Genomic DNA, 19780 nt, shown 5'->3' on the forward strand with positions numbered 1-19780 from the left:
CTTCGGTGAGGTCGAGAGATGCTAGAAATTCTCCTCTGTGAACCGAAGCTATGACAGACCGAAGAGTCTCCATCCGGAACTATGGAATCCTTAGACAACGGTGACCCTTTTGAGATCGAGAATGGGACGAAAGGTTCCTTTCTTTTTGGGAACGACGAAGAAAATTGAATAACAACCTTTCTGATGTTCTGATGTTGGAACTGGAAATATAGCTCCTAGGTCGCTTAACGCTGTAGCGAGTCTTGGATTATGAAACGCTTTTGTAGGGAAGAACACGGTGAAATTAGGAACAGGTGATGAAGCCGCCGACAAAATCTAAAGCGTAACCTTGATTTATCACTGATAGAACCCATTGATCCAACGTACATCTGGCCCAGTCTCCATAAAACAGAGACAGCCTGCCCCCTATGACGGGAACCGGAGAAAGGACCGGCCTTATCTCATTGGACAGACTTTGTGCCTCCTGAGACTTGGGAAGTTCCAGGTCTACCAAAGCGGCGGCCACAAAAGGACTGAGACCAATTCTGTTGTCTACCTGAAGACTGTTTAGCTGGAGGAGCTGACGGACGAGAAGAACGAAATCTTCTGTTAGACCGAAAACGAGAGCGAGATGAAAAAGAGCTTCTAGGTCTAGGACGGTCCTCTGGCAATTTGTGAATCTTATTTTCCCCTAGGGACAAAATTAAATCTTCCAATTCCTTACCAAATAATAATTTTCCCTTAAAGGGTAAAGCCCCTAATTGAGCTTTGGAGGATGTGTCTGCAGACCAATTCCTCAACCAGAGAAGTTCTGCGAGCCGATACAGAAGCAACGATAGAGTGAGCCGAGGTTCTAATGAGATCATATAAGCATCTGCACTATAAGCAACTGTAGCTTCCAGTCTACCAGCCTGAACAACTTCCTCTTCAGAGAGGGAAGAATTGTTTTGTAAAGCCTGGACCCATCTTAGTCCAGCTCGCAAAGCCAAGCTACTACACATGGCCGCCCGCACACCAAGAGCAGAACCTAAAAATGTGCTTAAGCTGAACCTCCAGCTTACGATCTTGGAGATCTTTAAGAGCCATAACCCCAGTTACTGGAATAGTTGTTTTCTTAGTGACAGCTGAAACAGCGGCATCCACCTTAGGAAATTTTAAAATTTCCAAAGCTTCCTCAGGTAATGGATACAACTTTTCCATGGCTCGTGCTACCTTAAGCCCCAACTCAGGAGTATCCTACTCCCGGTACAGAAGGTCAGTGAGAGAAAGATGAAAAGGAAATGATGTCGTGGGACCTCTAAGGCCAAGCAACACTGGGTCAACGCCACCCATCTGAGAATCCTTCACTGGAGCCTCGAGACCCAAAATTCCAGTAAAATTGCTGGAATTAAGGGACTAAGTTCCTCTCTTCTAAACAGGCGGACTACTTTGGGGTCATCCCCATCCGCAACATGAGGGTCTGAACTAATACTCAAAGCAGGGTCTTCATTTAAATCCCCCTCCGGCAAGAACTTGACTGGGATAGGTAAAGAGCCATGCTCAGAAATTATCTGAAGAAGAAAAAATTGTCTGATCCGGACCTGGACGAAGGGGAACGCTTCGGAGCTGACCCCACTCCCAAATCCGTGGAACTAGCCCTTTTAAAGGAACTTGGCTTTAAACCTCTGTTCAGATGAGATACTCTTATGTCCTCTTATGAAATTTCTTAGATTTGTAAGCTTTGCGAAGAAAACAAAGAAAATCCCCTGAAAAGGCAGAAGAAGAGGAAGAAGAATCTGAAATCTCCTCCAGGCTTTCAGCCGATAAATATGGCCCTGTTTCGCACGGCTTGTCCCCCCAGGGACCGCCGGCTGCGGTGACAGCGGAGGCGGGTCAGAAGCACCCGGAATAGCTTGTTGTGTCGTCACTCAACGTAGACAGGAGTGCCTCAGTCCCAGCACTGCAGCGAAATGAGTCCGGGGCAGGAGAGCAGCTGGGCCGAGGTTTTGGGGCCGCGCGAAGTGGCCGAGTCCCTTTTGTTATTGGCAAATTTGATGAGCCTTCCCCCCCCGGGGAGACAGGATGAACAGAGACTCTCCCTGGAGAGACGCGCGCGCGCATCTCCACAAGCGCGGCAGGTCGCACCTTGCGGCATTATAAAGAAAAACGGCGCAAAATAAAAAGTATGAAATAAACTAAAAAACTAAAAGAAACCCTGGCGAAAAACAAAGGCACGGGCCCACCGAACACCAAAAAGTAAGTAAACAACGATTCAGCTGTGAAGAATTATTTTTATTTTTATTTTTTACCTGACCGAAATGCCGTGGCCTCCAGGAGCTGCTCCAAGTAGGGTGAGTGAGCCGGGTCCCCCGGTACCACCTCTGCCAGGAGTGGTTGCTGGGTTCAAAACCTCCCCAACTCCGGCAGCCTCAAAAACCAGGAGGGATAGTCCTCCCAGGACTTTGCAACCTCCCAGGAGGCAGTGAGACGGCTGTGAAGAAAAAATAAAACATTTTTTTTTTTTTTAAATAACTTAAATGAAAGAACAGGCTCTCTTCAAAAAGAAAAAGAAAGTCCTGCAAAAAATTAACTCCTAAACTACCTGACTAAAAAAATAACAAACTACCACAGACTGCAGGGGTTAGGAACGTCCACCTCTGCTGGGAGACCAGAGAAATACTGATTGGCGGCAGGTGGTGCTCCAGGGTATACGTCAGAGTCATTAGAATGTTTTCTCTGCCTCCCTCTGCTGGATTGGTGACATAACCCAGGGTCTGGACTGATCCAGGTACGTACAGGGAATTTCAGTTTTTCAGTCACAATCTAGTTCTAGAGTCCTTAGACACATGCGGAAAACAGAAGGTGCCTTGTGTTAGGATTTCCCCTGCTATGCAGCCCTATCCTACCTTTAACGCCTCCCCACCAGCAGAGGCCCTCAGTATGCCTCATCACTAGTGTTGCCAAGCTCCTCCTCTCTGCCCTTGCCATGCCCATGTTTCAGCCCTATGTAACCCTGCCTTGCCAAAAGCTCCCTGTCTTCTCATGGTGTCACTTCTGGCTCCGTGACCTGACCTTCATTCTTTGCCTTGCCTTGTGGCCTTCAGGCCTTCCTGCCTGTATCTTGCCTTGAGGCTTTTGGGCCTTCTAGCTTATGTCTTGCCTTGAGGGCTGAGGGCCTATTCTGCTTTGTTGCCTTCGGGCTTATATGTTGTCTGTGTCTTGTTATCCTTGTCTAAGTCCTGCCCTAGTCTACCTTGTCTGGTCTTGTCCTTGGTTAGTCTTGTTGTACCCTGCCAGTCCTGTTTGTTCTAATATCCTGTCCAGTCCTGCCTGTACCAGAGTCTTGTCCTTGCCTTGTCTTACCCTTGTCTAGTTCCAGGTCCTGCTTGTCCTTCCTGCCCAGCCTGCCTGTCCAACCATGTGTGACTAGTTGTGTTCCTGCCTGTGTGGACTCACCACTATGATGCACTGCCTCCGCAGAGACCTACTGGCTCCCAGAACCCAGGGAGGGGGCTGGCTAGGTTGAAGACCGGCCCTTCTCTTGTCCAGAGTCCTGCCCTGCAGTCCCGTGCCGCTCCCCAGGTAGGTTTCCCGGACTCTGGGGCCCATAATACCTTGCTTCAGCTTACAGAGACCATGCAAGAAAAGAAACAGTCCTAAATATACTTTAGCTGCCCTGAGACATGCCAAAACACAGCTACAGCAGGGTCACTTCTACCCAAATTTCACCCTTTCCCCTTTGACCTTTGCTTTTAGACACCACAAGTTTTGGATTTCTCTGGGTCTATGATTACTTTCATCCAGGATCTGATCCCAGTCAGCTAGCGGTTATATGATGACCCATGTACCTTAAATATCAAAGATCCTTCCCTAATTAGGGCATTTGCAAATATGAAAAATGGTTCTCCCTTACGGGACCTGCTATTTACCTGGTTTGTACTGACTGTGTTTGTGTGAGCAGATTTCTGATTTTTTTTTGTTTTTGGATTACGGCACACTTTGATGAAGTCTGGATGCTTAAGGATTTAGTAGTGTGCGGCCAACCGCTCTCCATGTTTCATGATTCTAGGGGCCTTGGTTGGCAGCACTAAAAGAAAATTATTACTTACCTGCTAATTTTCGTTCCTGTAGTACCATGGATCAGTCCAGACAGTGGGTTATGTCCCCAGTCCAGCAGATGGAGTCAGCACAAGCTTCGAGGGGGCGTTCCCATATATACCGCTACCCCCTCTGCTGGAGTTCAGTATCGAGAATATCAAAGCCCGAGTAGAAACCCCTTCTGGATCAAGTTTGTAAGAACAGGTAATGCATAAAAAGTGCAAACACTCAACGATTAAAGGCAACCAGCTTACCAACTTGTAGGGAGCTGTGAAAACATTGAAAACTGCATAACTCAGAACAGAGTAATAGGAATACGTCGAGTAGAGCCGAGCAGAAAGAAGTATCCAAACGCGGTGGGCGTCTGGACTGATCCATGGTACTACAGGAACGAAAATTAAGCAGGTAAGTAATAATTTTCTTTCCCTGTACGTACCTGGATCAGTCCAGACAGTGGGGATGTACCCAAGCGTCCCTAAATCGGGTGGGGGTTCTGCGAGGCCTGCTCGGAGAACCTGCTCGCCAAAATGACCCGAGGCCGAAGAGGCGAGATGTAGCCGATAGTGTCTGGAAAACGTGTGCAACGATTTCCAGTTGCTGCTCGACAGATTTCCTGAGTCGAGACCGAGCGAGCCTCCGCCCAGGAGGCCGCCTGAGAGCGTGTAGAATGAGCGACGATACCCGGTGGGGGCGTCCGCCCCGCACCGATGTAGGAAGCGGCAATGCTCGCCTTCAGCCATCTTGCAATTGTCGTCTTCGAGGCCTGCGACCCCTTCTTGGGACCGGACCAAAGCACGAAGAGATGGTCAGAAATCCGGAACTCGTTGGTAGCCTCCAGATAGAGACCAGAGTGCGCTTGACGTCCAGGAGGCGAAGAGCCTTCGGTTCGGAAGAAGAGAAGGACGGCAGTTCCACCGTCTGGTTCACATGAACTGCCGAAACCACCTTCGGAAGAAAGGACGGAACCGTGCGAAGCGATACTCCAGAGTCGGAGAAGCGCAGATAAGGCTCCCTACAGGATAGAGCCTGCAGCTCCGAAATGCGGCGAGCGGAACAGATGGCTACCAGGAAGACAGTCTTGAGAGTGAGATCTTTGATCGTCGCACTTCGCAGTGGCTCGAACGGTGGACCCGCCAAAGAAACGGAGCACCAGATTGAGGCTCCAGGAGGGACAAGGGTCCCGTAACGGTGGTCGTAAATGTTTGACCCCTTGAGGAAACGAGCAATATCAGGGTGTTGTAGCAGGGAGCTGCCGTCACGCAACAGCGAGCCCAGGGCTGCCACCTGGACCCTCAGGGAATTATAGGCGAGACCTTTGTCCACCCCCGCGTGCAAGAACTGTAGGATCTGAGGGGACGGAAGCCTTAGTGGGTCCTCGTGTCCTGGCTGGCACACCACAGCTCGAATACTTTCCAGACCCGAACATAGGCCACCGACGTCGACGTCTTACGCGCCTTCAGCAGCGTGGATACTACCGCCTCCGGGTATCCCCGGCGCCGGAGGCGTCGCCTCTCAAAAGCCAGGCCGCAAGACAGAAGAGTTCTGCCTGTTCGAAAAATACCGGACCCTGACGTAAGAGACGGGGGAGGTGGCCCAGTCTGACTGGCCCGTCGATCACCAGCTGCAGCAGGTCCGCGAACCAGGGTCGCCTGGGCCATTCCGGGGCGACGAAAATCACGGTTTCCCTGGTGGCTTTCTATTCTGCGAAGCATTCGGCCCACCCAGCGGCCACGGTGGAAATGTGTAGAGTAGCAGGTGTGGTGGCCACGGGAGAGCCAGCGCATCCACTCCTTCGGCGCCGTGCTCCCGCCGGCGACTGAAGAAGCGAGGGGCCTGGTGTTGAGATCGGAGGCCATCAGATCTAAGTGGGGGGCGCCCCACCGATGGACGAGGAGTTGCATTGCTTCCTGGGACAGCGACCACTCTCCGGGGTCCAGCCGCTGACGGCTGAGGAAGTCCGCCTGAACGTTGTCCACCCCGGCGATGTGCGAGGCCGCGATCCGGACGAGATGACGCTCCGCCCATTGCATCAGCAAACGCCGTCTCTAGAGCAACCTGCCGGCTGCCGCAATGCCGCCTTGGCGGTTGATGTAGGCCACCGTGGTAGCGTTGTCCGAAAGAACTCTGACCTCCCGGTTTCGGAGAAGCGGCAGGAAATGTCGCAGGGCTAGCCTGACCGCCCTGGTCTCCAAGCGATTGATGGACCACTTCGCCTCCAGCGCGGACCATGTCCCCTGCGTGGCGCTTCGATCGCAAACTGCTCCCCAGCCCGACAGACTGGCATCGGTGGTCACCACCACCCAGTGCGGCACCTCTAGGGACACGCCGCGCGCCAGGTTCGATGGCTCCAGCCACCAGCCCAGGCTGTCCCTGGCGTACTGCGGGAGCGGAAGGATCATCTGGTAGTCCTGCGAAATTGGTTTCCAACGGGAGAGGAGCGCCCACTGCAAGGACCGGAGGTGCGCAAACGCCCAAGGCACCATGTCGATGGTAGATCCCATCACCCCAGGAGTTGAAGGTCCTGGATGTGACCTGTGATCCTGGAAGTCCCAGGATGTGGGATCCGGTAACGCAGAGAACCGCTGTATATGATCCCGCAAAGCCTGCGCCTTGTCCTGACGCAGAAAAACTTTGCCCAGCCGGGTGTCGAAAGTCGCCCCCAAAAAATCCAAGCGCTGCGAGGGAGCTCTTGGAGAAGTTCACCACCCCATCCCAGGGACTGCAGGAACTGCACCACCCTGTTTACAGATGCTTGGCCTGGCTGAAGGACTTCGCTCGGATGAGCCAATCGTCCAGATAAGGATGGACCAGCACGCCCTCCCTTCGAAGCGCCGCCGCCACGACCACCATGATCTTGGTAAAGGTCCGCGGTGCCGTCGCCAGGCCGAACGGGAGAGCTACGAACTGGAAGTGCTGGTCCAGAATCTTGACCGGAGAAGCCGGTGCTGATCCGGTCGAATGGGAAAGTGCAGGTAGGCCTCCGTGAGATCCAGGGAGGAGAGGAACTCCCCCGATGTACCGCCGCGATCACCGACCGCAGTGTCTCCATGCGAAGCGGACAACTCGGAGAGACTTGTTGACCTCCTTGAGATCCAGGATGGGTCGGAAGGAACCGTCCTTCTTTAGCACTACGAGTAGATGGAATAGTGGCCCGAGCCCACCTCTCCGGAGGGCACGGGCGCAATAGCGCCTATTTCCAACAGTCCTGTCCAGCGTTGTCTGCACCGCCCGTCTTTGAGCGCTGAGCCACAGGGGGAGAAAATGAACCTTGCCTGCGGCGGGCGGACAAGTTCCAATGCGTAGCCGTGTTGTATGGTGTCTAGGACCCACTGGTCCGAGGTGATCTGCGCCCACTCCTGATAGAACAGCGCCAGCCGACCCCCGATTCTGGGGACGGCGGAGTGGGCGAGCCTGACATCATTGTGAAGTCTTCGGAGAGGGGGTTGCCTGCTCCAGGGGCGGTGCGCGCGGGGCCTTCGACCGCGAAAGGAACGCGACCAGGTCTGAGACCTGGCGACGGCGGGTCTAGAGTTCGCTGGTCTGTACTCCTGTAGCGACGTTGCGCCCTGGCTCTGGTCCGGGAGGAGACATAGGGTCTCGAAGGCCGGTATCTATCCTCCGGCAGACGATGTACTGCGTTTTCCCCCAAAGACTTGATGATTGATCCAGATCCTCCCCGAAAAGGAACTTGCCCCTAAAGGGAAGGGAGCCCAGACTCGACTTGGAGGAAGTATCCGCCGCCCAGTTGCGAAGCCACAGCAGACGTCGGGCCGCCACTACGGACACCATGGATCTCGCCAGGACCCGAAACAGATCATACGAGGTGTCCGCCCCCGTAGGCCACCGCCGCTTCTAGCCGATCCGCCTGGGCGGCCTCCTCGGCAGGCAAAGCCTGCGACGTGAGAAGTTGTTGTAACCCAGAGAAGGCTAGCTCGCTGCGCGAGCGAACTGCACATGGCCGCCCGCATCCCCAGGGCGGAAACCTCGAAAACCCTCTTGAGAAAGACTTCCAACTTGCGATCTTGCGTATCCCGCAAGGCCGATCCGCCCGTCACGGGAATGGTCGTCCTCTTCGTGACTGCCGACACGGCGGAGTCCACTTTGGGCACCTTGATGAGCTCCAGGAAGTCCTCTGGCAGGGGATACAGCTTTTCCATGGCCCGACTGACCTTCAGGGAAGCTTCCGGTGCATCCCATTCCCTGGTGAGTAGCTGCATGAACGACTCATGAATAGGAAAAGCCTTGGCCCCTCGGACTAAGGGCCGCCAGGACCGGATCACCCTTCTTAGAAGATGTTACTAACCCGCGGGGGTCACTGGAGCAGGCGGGTCCGGAGGCGGATCGAGGTCCAATTCACTGTATGATCCGTGGAATGAGATCATCCAGCTCCTCTCTCTGGAGAGACGCAGGGTACGTGGGTCGTCCCCCCTCCGACGTCCCTTCTTCATGTCCCAAATCCGGGCTCACTGGACCGGGCCCCACCGGGAACCAGCCGCCGCCCCTCCTGAAGCGGGTGGGTAGAGGGGACCCTGGGAGGGGCCGGGGGGACCCCCGACACCAGCCCTGGAGATAGGCCCGAGTGCATCAGCAAGATAAACTCTGGGGAAAAACCCGGCCCTGCCCGGGGGGGTCCCCGAGGGAGGGGGTACCGCCGTCCCCTGGGCTTGCGAGTCCTGCTGTGGCACCAAAAACGGTGGAGAAATGTCAGCACAGTCCCCATCTCCCTGTTCTGCCTGCGTGTCCTCCTCGCGGCGAGAAGTCAAAATGGCCGCCGTTCCCGCCATAACCGGCAGAGTGGCCGGCCCCCCTCCGCCCGGGCAAGTCCTGAAGAAAGAAAATTCACCGCGGGGCTGCGAGGTACCTCCCCCCCCGGAAGGCACCTTGCACAGATGCCCTCGCGCTAAATCCGGGACCCCGGCTCGCCGCAGGGCCGAACAAGCGTTGGCCGCGGCATCGGGTCTCCCGGAGACGAAACAGCAAAAATTAAAAAATCAAAATTAGAGCCTCGGGGGGGGCCAATCGCAGGGGGGGGACAAACGCGGGGGGGCCCGTTGGCCTGCCTGCCCACTTCACAAGCACGAAGTTTACCGCGGGGGGGCCTGCACGGCCGCGCTAAATAACCCGACTGAAAAACTCCTCTTCTGTCAGCAGCACCGACCACGCGGCGCAGAAGACTGTCCGGGGAGAAGAGAAACCGCGGAGAGGCCGGCCCCGCCGGCTTCCGCCACCAGAAGCTGAAAAAGAAACAACACAAAGCACAAAATCTAACTTACCCCGGCCAAACCAAGCACGCGGGAGCCAGCACAAGAGGAGGAAAGTGAAAGCCAACGCCTCCCCAAAAATTGACAGCTTTTTTTTTTTTTATATATAGAAACTTGATCCAAATTACAAAACAGACAGAAAGCAGAGAAAAATGCAAAAGGCAGAAGAACCAAATTCCCTGCCGACTTGGGGGAAACTCCAATTCCCTACTCGCATCTGGCTGGAGTCAGAAGATACTGAACTCCAGCAGAGGGGGTAGCGGTATATATGGGAACGCCCCCTCGAAGCTTGTGCTGACTCCATCTGCTGGGCTGGGGACATAACCCACTGTCTGGACTGATCCAGGTACGTACAGGGAATAGAAAATATTGCATAATACCATGCTTATTTCTCATCTTTGAAAGCAATTTCCTTGCTTGGTAGAGGCAGTATATAATTACTGCCTCAAACAATTTGTATATCAAAATATAGAACAGAGGACTCGGCACAAATTGTAATGCCCATGGATTTTCAAATAATTTTTATTCCCAACAATTTTTATATATTTTAAATTAGAACCCACATGTGCTACAAACTACATATATTAAAACCCATCAACGACGCTTTAACATACTGTCGCCATTCACACCCTTCATACATATAAAATCACCCCAAACACATAAACACTATAAATATATACCTATACCATCCAATATTAATATGCCCAACCTAGCACACGTATCCCAAAATTAATACACGAAGATCATACAAAAATTTAATATTGGCTGAACGCCTACATACAACATATATCAAATTTACAATCATGTGTTATGTATACGTTGGACATATATATACGCTGTTATACACACAAAATATATATCATCTTTGTTGTACACCTTGTTGTATTACACCCAACAGGCTACCTGTTTTCATTCACCCTAATAAATAGGGCTTTCCTCAGGGACAAGATGTATTGCTTGAAATACTACCACGCCAACATCTTCTCAATCAACAAATCTCCTCATTGTGTGTACTCATCGCATTGATGGCAGCAAGTTATAAAATATATCGATTGCACATGATCCCAGTCTCTATATCCTTAGAGAAAATATATAAACAAACCGACTATAAATAATTGAATTCTTTAATCGACGAGTGCATCCACCCTGTGCACCACCACCATTTATATAGTACCAACCACATATCGATTGAAAGTTGCTCATAACCAAAAGCTCATAATAAATTCAGCCTGATTCAACCATCCGAAAGCAATCCTTCAAGTTACTTCCAATGGACAACACAGTCCTCATCTACATCAACCCCGATAACGTTTCTTCAAGCTTCATAGATTGCTCACCTACATAATATCAATAAGATATATCAACAATAAATATTTATGAAAAAGCACACATTATTCAAACTCCTACCGCGCGAGATATATACACACAAATCTTCAGTAGAAATACAATCCCAACACGTATATAGTTAAGTTAACTGTCTTACCATGGTCTATAAATGCAGCTAAATCAAGGCGTCATGAGAATTTAATATTGCTTACTCCCATACCAGAGTTAAGGGCTTACTCCATACCAGAGTTAAGGGCTTTGTTATCTAAGTCAGGTTATACTGAGAACTATGAAGAGGGGGGACAGAGTAAATGTGGGGACTGCCTCTGTGTGGCAGTAATGTTTTGGAAATTAGAGAATATCAATTACCTCATATGCCTTATCCATTGTATTTTGAAAGGTAAATTTCATGCGTTTCCAGCATGGTGATTTATGCGATTCTATGTCCCTGTAAATTACTGTATATTGGGGCATACTAGAAGACCATTAAACATAGGATCATCGAACACAAAAGCAGAATACGTACGGGTAAAATAGGGGCACCATTGGTAGCCCATTGGCAAGCGTTTAATCATGAAATTGAAGCGTTAAGATTTTTTGTTGTTCAACAGTGTTTCATACGCCAACAAGGCGATATCAGTAACATTTTTGCGAAAAAGTGGAACAGCGATATATTTTTAGTTGGAATACTGTACAGCCGTGCGGATTAAATGATGCCATTGAATGGGAAGCCTTCTATGGTACTTGATAGTACGGGATTTCTTTGTCGGTATTAGATCAATCCTAAGTGTCTGTTAAGTTTGGTTCAGTATGAATATATGTAATTACGTTTACAATTTGCATAAGTTTAAATTATAGTAATATAATTTAGGCGAAAGCAGTATGTCAGAAAGATTGTGCAGGTACGGTGAGAATTATGACAGGCTAGGTGAATGCAACATGAAGAGATATTGTGCGTATGCACGCCGAGGCTCAGTGCGGGCTTCTCATAGTTCAAATGTATTCAGCAAGTCTATCTAGGCACGTCAGAGAAGCGTAACGTAGTCACGAGTTAAGCACGTTTGTGCAACGTAACGTAGTCGAGCTGATCAGCCCATTGGTTTTGGGATAGTTTAAATGTGCAAGGGCAATGCGTACATGGCAGATATTTTACGTAGGAGCTGGCGTGCGGTTTCAGTGATACAGGTTAATTTGGTTAACTCTGGTATGGGGAGTAAGCAATATTAAATTCTCATGATGCCTTGATTTAGCTGCATTTATAGACCATGGTAAGACAGTTAACTTAACTATATACGTGTGGGATTGTATTTCTACTGAAAGATTTGTGTGTATTATATCTCGCGGTAGGGAGTTTTGAATAATGTGTGCTTTTTTCATAAATATTTTATTGTTGATATATCTTATTGATATTATGTAGGTGAGCAATCTATGAAGCTTGAAGAAAACGTTATCGGGGTTGATGTAGATGAGACTGTGTGTCCATTGGAAGTAACTTGAAGGATTGCTTTCGGATGGTTGAATCAGGCTGAATTTATTATGAGCTTTTGGTTATGAGCAACTTTCAATCGATATGTGGTTGGTACTATATAAATGGTGGTGGTGCACAGGGTGGATGCACTCGTCGATAAAGAATTCAATTATTTATAGTCGGTTTTGTTTATATATTTTCTCTAAGGATATAGAGACTGGGATCATGTGCAATCGATATATTTTATAACTTGCTGCCATCAATGCGATGAGTACCACACAATGAGGAGAGATTTGTTGATTGAGAAGATGTTGGCGTGGTAGTATTTTCAAGCAATACATCTTGTCCCCCTGAGGAAGCCCTATTATTTGGGTGAACAGGTAGCCTGTTGGGTGTAATACAACCAAGGGTGTACAACAAGATGATATATATTTTGTGTGTATAACAGCGTATATATATGTCCAACATATACATAACACATGATTGTAATTTGATATATGTTGTATGTAGGCGTTCAGCCAATATTTAATTTTGTATGATCTTCGTGTATTAATTTTGGGGATACGTGTGCTAGGTTGGAGCATATTAATATTGATGGTATAGGTATTATTTATAGTGTTATGTGTTTGGGGTGATTTTAATGTGTGAATGGCGACAGTATGTTAAAGCGTCGTTGATGGGTTTTAATATATGTAGTTTGTAGCACATGTGGGTTCTAATTTAAATATATAAAAAAATTGTTGGGAATAAAAATTATTTGAAAATCCATGGGCATTACATTTGTGCCGAGTCCTCTGGTTCTAGATATTTTGATATTCATTCTTTGCAACAGAGTAGAAGCGTACTGATTATTTTTATCAAAACAATTTGTGCCAGTGCTTGCTCTATTTTCTCCTAAGCATGATGTTCTCATGCGTCTTCTTCAGCCTTAGAAGCCTAAAACATCATCAGTTGCAATGCAGTCTGGGAGCTCAGAGCCCTGGAAAACCAAGATGGCCTCCGACTAGTCACCATGCATTGTTCTTTCAATGTTAAATTTCTATCAAAAAAAAGGCATCAAAAATTCTCAAAAGCCTGAAAGATAAAGCAAATGTTGCTTACCTGTAACAGGTGTTCTCACAGGACAGCAGGATGTTAGTCCTCACATATGGGTAACATTACAGGATGGAGCCCAATCACGGAACACTTTTGTCAAAGTTTTCTAGAAACTCTGACTGGCCCCTACTGGGCATGCCCAGCATGGCACTAACCCTGCAGCCAGCAGGGGTCCCTCTTCAGTCTTATTTAAAAGCTACAGGTAGTGCCGAAAAATAAAATAATAAAACGAACCCAACACCACGGGGTGGCGGGCGGGTTTCGTGAGGACTAACATCCTGCTGTCCTGTGAGAACACCTGTTACAGGTAAGCAACATTTGCTTTCTCACAGGACAAGCAGGATGGTAGTCCTCACATATGGGTGAGTACCGAGCTGAGGATGTCCGAACATGCACCAAAATACCCAACAGCGTGCAACAGGCACAACAACTGGGGTGGAATTTGGTAGAGGGCTTCCTGAACCCCACCGGGCAGGCGGAAGGGTGTTGGTACGTCACGTCGTAAATAGGTTACGCAAGACAGACTGGCCGAAGATGGAATCTTGTCTTCCGGCTTTGTCTAAGCAATAGTGGGCTGTAAAAGTATGGAGAGAACTCAAAGTGGCAGCCCTGCAAATGTCAGGAAGCGGCACCGATCGTAGGTGTGCTACTAAAGTCGCCATGGCCCTCACAGAGTGTGCTTTAACACGGTCTTGGAGTGGAATGCCCACTTGCTGATAGCAAAAGGATATGCAGTCCGCTAGCCAGGAGGAGACAGTCTGCTTACCCACAGGCTGCCCCAATTTGTTAAGATGAAAAGACACAAATAATTGAGTGTTCTTCCTGTGGGCAGCTGTACGGTCTAGGTAGAACGCTAGAGCCCGTTTGCAGTCAAGGGTATGCAGAGCCTGCTCTCCTGGATTGGAATGGGGCCTGGGAAAGAAGGTAGGTAGTATAATGGATTGAGATGAAACTCTGAGACTACCTTAGGTAAAAATTTAGGGTGAGTGCGAAGTACCGCCCGGTCTTGCAGAAGTTTAGTATAAGGCGGATAGGTAACTAGGGCCTGTAACTCACTAACTCTGCGAGCCGAAGTGATTGCCAAAAGGAAAATCACTTTCCATGTGAGAAAGCGAAGTTCACAGGATTGGAGATGCTCAAATGGTGGTTTCATGAGACGACCCAAAACCAGGTTGAGGTCCCAAGAAGGGGCCGGAGGACGCAGTGGAGGCTTGAGGTGAAACAAGCCTTACAGAAATCGTGTAACAAGGGGTTGTATTGAGATAGGGACATCCCCGATACCTTTATGGAAGGCGGCTACCGCACTGACATGTATTCTAATGGAGGAAATTTTAAGATCTGACTCTGACAAGTGCCAGAGGTAGTCTAGAAACTTCGGGATTGGACAGGTAAAGGGATCAAGGGCCTGAGAAGAGCACCATGACGTGAACCTGTTCCATTTGTAGGAATACGATTTTCTCGTGGAAGGCTTCCGTGAAGCAATCAAGACACAGGAGACTGGATCAGAAAGGTTAAGCGGCTGAAGGATTAACCTTTCAACATCCATGCTGTCAGGGACAGGGCCTGAAGATTGGGATGGCAAAGGCACCCGTCGTTTTGAGTAATTAGAAGCGGGTCTGTTCCCAGAGGAATGTGCCTGCGAATGGAAAGATCCTGAAGAATTGGAAACCACACTTGGCGGGGCCAGTGGGATGCTATCAGGATCATGGTTCCCTTGTGAAGTTACGTCAGGACGAGAGTCTTCGAGAGAAGTGGAAGTGGAAGGAATGTGTATAGGAGAGCGGTTGACCATGATAGGGAGAACGCGTCTCTTGGTGGATAATGTTGGCTGCGAGTGAGAGAGCAGAAATTGCCTACTTTGCGATTCTGGGGTGACGCAAAGAGGTCTATTTGAGGATAACCCCATTGTTGGAAGATGGAATTCGCTACTGAGGGGTTTAGAGACCACTCGTGCGGTTGGAAGTTGCGACTTAACTTGTCTGCCAACACGTTGTCCACTCCCGGCAAGTAGGTGGCCCTGAGGTACTTTGAGTGGGAGAGGGCTTCCACCCATATCTGTGCAGCTTCCAGACACAGAAGGTAGGATCCTGTCCCTCCCTGCTTGTTGATGTACCACATGGCCACCTGGTTGTTCGTCTGGATCAGGATGACATGACTGGACAGGTGATCCTGAAATACTCGGAGAGCGTATCGAATTGTTCGTAACTCCAGGAAATTTATTTGGTATTTGGCTTCCTCTGGAGACCAGGAACCTTGTGTCTGGAGATCGGCCACATGGGCTCCCCACCTGAAGTTGGAAGCATCAGTGGTGAGAATTATTTGAGGGTTTGGCGCCTGAAAGGGCAAGCCCTGTAGAAGATTGATGTGATTCGTCCACCAGGCGAGAGACAGACGGAGTGAGTCTGTGACGCGGACAATGGTTGGCAGGGGCTGAAGGGACTGTGCCCATTGCGACCTTAGAGTCCACTGCATGATTCTCATGGCCAGGCGGGCCATCGGTGTCACCTGAACTGAGGACGCCATGTGTCCTAGAAGGATGAGAAAACGATGAGCAGTCATCGAGCGTTGAGACTACAGCTGATGCGCCAGAGACACGAGAGTGAGGGCTCGTTGTCGAGGCAGGAAAGCCTTTGCCTGTAAGGTGTCCAAGTCTGCCCCAATGAACGATAAGGTTTGAGATGGGACTAAGGAGGATTTGTCGTAGTTGACGAGAAATCCTAGTGAAAGTAGAGTGTTTAAGGTGAGATGTAGGGATGACAGAGCGGATTGCTGAGTCGGAGCCCTGTTTAACCAGTCGTCCAGATAGGGGTAGACGTGAACACCTTGAGTCCTGAGGAAGGCGGCAACCACGACAAGGCATTTTGTAAAGACTCGTGGTGCAGATGCTAGGCCGAATGGAAGCACTTGGTATTGATAGTGCTTGGGGCCTACGAGAAACCTCAGGAATTTGCGATGAGATGGAGTTATCGCAATATGAGTGTATGCGTCCTGGAGGTTGAGAGAGCAGAGCCAGTCTCCTCTTTGAAGAAGAGGAAGCAGGGAGCCTAAGGTTACCATCTTGAACTTTTCTCTCTGAAGGTACTCGTTGAGGGCTCGTAGGTCCAAAATTGGACGGACACCTCCTGAAAGGTGTGGAAGTTTTCTGGAAGTGACTGAGGCATGGAGGTTATCAAGTCTTGTAGTTGCTTAAAAATGACCCTATTATATTGGGTCATATATAGTTGGTAAGCAGCAATTCGGAGGATCAGCACTGACCCTTGAAAGACTCGGCGACCAATGTTATCCAAAAACTTCTGTTCCTTGCCAGGGGGAAAGGAAGTATGAGTTTTCGACCTTTTTGCTTTCTTTTGCGCAGATTCAACCACCACAGACTGGTGATCCAACTGAGGCTTTTGAAAGCCTGGAGCTGACTGTACCAAATAGGTAGAGTCAGTTTTCCTGTGGACTGGTGCAATGGAGCCAGGATGTTCCCAGTTCTTTTTTTTTTGTAATTTATATTTTTATTCAGATTTTAAAACAAATTTATAACATTTGCAAAAAATCAAGAAATTCACTTCGGTACAGAAAAACATAAGAAAATAAAATAAAACACAACATATTCAGTACTTCAGAGAAAAAGTCCCCAATAATGGGAGGATAATTCAGGAATTTTATAAACAAATTATAATTAAAGGAAAATGTATATAAATATACTAAATGAGACTTTTATCTTTTATTTTACAGTTACTCAACCTTGCTCTTTATCCATCAAAAATACCTCTAGATGGGTAGGATCTGAAAATATAAATTTATTTTTCTGGAGGACAATTAGGCATTTGCACGGGAATTTCAAATAAAAAGATGCTCCCAACGCTAGAACCCTAGATTTTAATAGCAGAAATTGTTTTCGCCGTAACTGGGTACTCCGTGAGACATCAGGAAATATTTGGACTTTATGTCAACAAAAAAGAAAATCTTTATTTCTAAAGAATTTTTGTAAGATTATACTCTTATCCTGTTCTCTACACAGAGATACTACCAGTGTGGCTCTACATGGGATATCATCAATCGATGCCTCAAGAAATAAGTTAAATTTGTGATTCCGTTGCATAGTGTCTAATTCTTCTACCCCTTCTTGAGGTTGAATTTTAGATTTAGGAATATAGTATAACTTTGAAATACTTCTTTCATCAATATTTGTAATTGACAAAATTTCATTCAAATATTTTTTCAACAACTCAAATGCTGATAACAGTCTAGACATTGGGAAATTCAAGAACCTTAGGTTTCTTGCTCTATTTTCATTCTCTAGCAATTCTAACTGACGGTGAATAATCAAGCTGTCTTTAACAAACGCATTATTAGCTCCTTGTATAGATGTTATCTGGGTGTTAAGCACCCCAATATTTTCTTCATTCATATTCAGTCTAATTACCTGCTGTTCTATCTTATTATTAATCACAACTATATCGTCTTTAAATTGCTTAGTAGATTTATCCAAGGTTTTCTTAACTTCCATTAGAACTTTCCAAATATCACATAAAGTAATATTTTGAGGTTCTAATACTTCAATATCAATATTTCCCCCAGGTATCTCTTCCTGGGATATCAAGACTTCCTGACTATCCTGCATACCAGCATTCTCTGTTAAGCTATTTTTTTCCATATTCACTGAGGCTCCAGTCCCAGAAACCAATCTTTGTTGGTCCAAGTCTGGAGTCTCACTAGGCTTTAGGGTTGCCTGTAATATGGCTGGACTCTCTGGTGACCCTGATGAAAAAGAAATTTCTGGAATAGGATGTCTTTCAAACTGTCCCATTCTCCTTACCACATGGGAGTCCATCGGGCCTCTAGCTGTTGGGGCTCCTGGAGATGAAGTAACAAACTTTGTCTTTCTCTTCTTACCCATAAAGGATATCAAGATAAGCAAGTAAAAACTTCAGAAGGGGTGCGCCCCTTTGGCACGCGGCTTTGGCCGCGCGCCGGCGGCTGCACGCCGCAGCCCTTCCGGTTTTGTAGGGAGTCCCGTCGCCGCTGGATGACGTCAGCGGGGGTCGGCTCGAGGCGAGATGTTCTCTGCACTCCCAGGGCTCCCTGGATTTCTACAGGGTTCCCTTTGCAGTCCTTCGTGCCTCCTCTCTCGCAAGAGGTTAGTCTCTCCAACTCCTCCGAAAAAACGCCGCAGCCCTTCCGGTTTTGTAGGGAGTCCCGTCGCCGCTGGATGACGTCAGCGGGGGTCGGCTCGAGGCGAGATGTTCTCTGCACTCCCCAGGGCTCCCCTGGATTTCTACAGGGTTCCCTTTGCAGTCCTTCGTGCCTCCTCTCTCGCAAGAGGTGTAGTCTCTCCAACTCCCTCCGAAAAAACGCCGCAGCCCTTCCGGTTTTGTAGGGAGTCCCGTCGCCACTGGATGACGTCAGCGGGGGTCGGCTCGAGGCGAGATGTTCTCTGCACTCCCAGGGCTCCCTGGATTTCTACAGGGTTCCCTTTGCAGTCCTTCATGCCTCCTCTCTCGCAAGAGGTTAGTCTCTCCAACTCCTCCCGTTCCCAGTTCTTTTTGAGAAGATGAAGAAGAACTTGATGGATGGGGATGGAGGTGATTTCCTTGGGCACATCCAGGAACTGAAGTAACTCCATTATTTGATGTCTGTCGTCCTGTTCCATCAATAACTGGAAAGGGACCAATTCAGACATGTCTTTCACAAAATTTATGAAAGAAAGGTCCTCTGGAAGAGAACGCTTTCTACTTTCAGTGGGTGAAGGTGGTGAAGGCAAATCATCGGTGCCTGGTGAAGAATCATCAGTCCAGGTATCATAAGGATCAGCACCTGTCGCTCTAGGAACTGTAGAGGGACGGGGTAGTTGGATACCTGAAGGTCCCGGTTTAGGCTCTGAAGGCATCGAAGGAATAACCGGAGGCACCGATGAAAGTAATGAAGGCCCTGGCGCAGGCATCGATGTCATCGGTGGATGGCTCGATGGCGCCAATGGAGGTATCAGTATCGATGTCGATGGCTGAGGCAGAACTCCCGAAGGAGGGATGCGGAACGGTGTTTCTCCTCCCGATGATAAAGTCAGCGGGGAGGGCACCGGAGCCATCAGTGACCCATGGTCCACCGGTGGAAAAGTGGCAATAAGCGCTTCCATCCTCGATAGCAGCGGTGCCAATGCTTCTGGAATCGGGTCAGTGCTCGGTTCCACTATCGGTACCGATATCGGTGTCGGAGGAACCTGGAGTCGATGCATCGCCTTGTCGATGGCCTCCTGAACCATCCGGTCCAATTCTTCTCGGAGACCTGGAGCAAGCAGCCCTGGCTCCGGAACAGAAGAAGGAGGCAGAGGCATAGCTGGAGGGACCACCGTTAAAGGCGGAGTAGCGGCTCCCGATGCCCTGTTGAGTGAGGATTGCCTCGGTGACCCGGTCGCCGAAAAGGTCGGTGCCTTTCTGGACGGGGTTTCTTCGGCGGCTCGGACAATGGCGAGGTCGATGGTTTCAATGCCTCGATGGTCCGAGACTTTCGGTGCCGATGGCGATGTTTCTCCTTACGATCCCCTCGGTACTGAGGAGAAGAGGGTGTCGAAGGCCGAGAAGTGATC

The 19780-nt window shown here is 49.0% G+C and overlaps 1 protein-coding gene across 3 annotated transcripts in view; it reads right to left on the bottom strand.

Moving 5' to 3' along the window:
- Nucleotides 1-19780, bottom strand: part of LOC115080677 (zinc finger protein 282-like) — an 80078-nt gene that overhangs the window by 28586 nt on the left and 31712 nt on the right. The window lies entirely within an intron of this gene.

The sequence above is a fragment of the Rhinatrema bivittatum genome, chromosome 19 (assembly GCF_901001135.1).
Source record: "Rhinatrema bivittatum chromosome 19, aRhiBiv1.1, whole genome shotgun sequence".
Classification (NCBI taxonomy): Eukaryota; Metazoa; Chordata; class Amphibia; order Gymnophiona; family Rhinatrematidae; genus Rhinatrema; species Rhinatrema bivittatum.